Source organism: Palaemon carinicauda, chromosome 31 (assembly GCF_036898095.1).
Source record: "Palaemon carinicauda isolate YSFRI2023 chromosome 31, ASM3689809v2, whole genome shotgun sequence".
NCBI lineage: Eukaryota > Metazoa > Arthropoda > Malacostraca > Decapoda > Palaemonidae > Palaemon > Palaemon carinicauda.
The window spans coordinates 58,464,643-58,467,628 of NC_090755.1; positions in this window are offsets into that span (position 1 = coordinate 58,464,643).

The following is a 2,986-nucleotide window of genomic DNA, read 5'->3' on the forward strand; positions in this document are numbered from 1 at the left end:
AAATCAACACAGTCGAGGCACTTAAAGAACAAGAAAGTTTGGTTTCCTCTTGAAAGCCTTAATATCTTCAGTCTTTCGGATGTCTAGTGGGAGCTTATTATATAGTCTCGGGGCCTATTTAAAGGCTCTAAAGCCTACTGTAGACATATATCTAGGTTTCAGTAATAAGAAATCATCTGCAATTATTCCCGTGTCAACACGATTTCATGGTTGCACATGTGGCAATTCTCTTAGATATTTTGGACGTCCGGTTCTGATAACTTGATGGGTTATTGCACACGTTTTAAACTCAATTCTTGCTTTAAATGTTTAAAGGTTTTAAAGGTCGCTCATGAATGGCAGAGGCAAGGGACAGTGACATTGCCCTAGCAATCAGGACAATGCCCTAGAGACTGACCATATGTTATATGATCAGTGCCCAAGCCCCCTCTCCACCCAAGCTAGGACCAGGGAGGGCAAAGCAGTGGCTGCTGATGACTCAGCAGATAGACCTATAGGCTCCCCCAAACCCCCCAACCTTAACTCACAAGGATGGTAAGGTTGCAGACACTAATGGCACTAACGAGTCTGTAAATCAGTCTTGTTCCTCTGTATATTATATTTTATAATTTCTTACATTCCACTTTTGGTAAATTGTAGTAGATGGTGTTACAGCAGTCAATCCTGGTAATAACGCATTTTATCACAGGCTTCTTTACAGAATGTATATCCACGTACTTCTTTATTGAAGCAGTGTTTATAAGATGATAGCCAGCAGTTTTTACTACATTATTTATTTAGGTCATTGGAAATAACAAGTTAATGGAATGAACTATTTTCTTTGCACATGACTAAATAATAGTGTGATTTTGATCTCGATCATCTCTTACCATTAGGTTCACCCGTTCATTTTATTCATTTGTATGCAACATCCACACTTCAATTTCATAAAGGAAAGTTAGTTCAATAATGCCAAATATATGAAATCAACTTTATCGGACAATTAAAGAATTTACAGTATTCACCACATAGCTAACTACCTTCTTCGCTTCACCTATTTGAACTTTCTTTTTTACCCATCCTAATCATCTGATGAATATGCTTCCGAATACATTGATAAGTTAGGCGCTTTCATTCGTCCATCATCTTTGCAAAGATTCATAGGTATATATTTCTGATTTCTCAATCCCCAATTAGCTCTAACTGTACCGCACCTGTGTTTCATACGCGCTCGTATAATGTAATGCTTGCTTGCTTTTTTTTTTTTTTTTTTTTTTTTTTTTTTTTTTTTTTTTTTTTTTTTGTGTGTGTGTGTGTGTGTGTGTGTGTCAACGTAACTGTTAGGTTCTAAAAGAAAGGCAAGGTGAATGCAAGTAACTTTTATTTAACAGATAGCGAGCTTATATACAAGCATTTGCTAGCAAGAATGGCACAAAAATTCAAACAAACTAAAACATGAGATAAGCCTAAACAGGTTGGTTTTTATTAGTGAGGGAGAGAGCAAGAGATAAAAAAAAAACCAATTGCATTTCATTGGATGAGCGTGCATGAAATACGTGCGGTACATAGCATCAACTATTCTACAATCCATTTCTGGACCATTTTCTTATTACTCTACTCCACACACAAATCAATTATGCTTCCTGGGGATTGTGAAATACAGATGTCAAACAAATCTTCAAACAGAAGTAATTCAAGTTAAACATGAATCAGTAGCGTTTGAAAGTTTTTTTTTTTTTTCTTTTTTTTTCCGTTATTGAGTAAGGCTCAACAACTCGTAGTAGATATGTTTGTACCGATAACAATAGACTCTTATTTCTTGTATATGTAGTCCCTTAGGAAAACAAAAAACAAGGGATGTCTTTGATGTGGAGGCGAGAAACATTTCTCAGAATGATCCTTAATAACTTCCAGATCAAAGACTCATTCAGACTTATTCATCCGGTGAAAGGGGCTTGTAACAATCGCCTTCAGAAATTCCCGTATCTCTCTCTCTCTCTCTCTCTCTCTCTCTCTCTCTCTCTCTCTCTCTCTCTCTCTCTCTCTCTCTCTCTCTCTCTCTCTCTCATATACATATATATATATATATATATATAAATATATATGTACATATATATTTAAATATATATATATATATATATATATATATATATATATATATATATATGCATATATAAATATATATATATATATATATATATATATATATATATATATATATATATATATATATATATATATATATATATATATATATATGTATTCAGTATATATACACACTCACCCACCCACACACACACACACACACACACACACACACATATATATATATATATATATATATATATATATATATATATATATATATATATATATGTTCATACTGTATATATTATTCACACGTACACCTACACAAGAATTAGAATAGTAACGCCCATTGCAGCTAATGATCTGAACGGAGAAACATGTAGGTGAGAATATTTTATATGTATATACACAGACACGCACACACACACACACACACATATATATATATATATATATATATATATATATATATATATATATATATATATATGTGTGTGTGTATATATATATATATATATATATATATATATATATATATATATATATATATATATATATATTATATATATATATATATATATTCCCACCTACATGTTTTTTCCATTTAGATCATTAGCTGCATTAGGCGTTACCATTATAATCCTCGCTTAAACTTCTCCGGTAAAGTTATTAGTAACGCGTTCCTCTCTAACCAAGGTTGTAACCCCACTTCAATGAAATAGCAACTAATTACCATAATGCCCACAGTGCAATTATCCATTATAACCAACTGAGCCTTAGTGTCTTTATCCGTACATGTGAAATAGGAGGCCGGAAATACGCGAGTAGTTGATCTACTTAAAATTATTTTTTGAGTTATTTTTACCTATTACTAACATTTCCCAATCTAAGTAAATTATTATATCATTGCCATTTGATT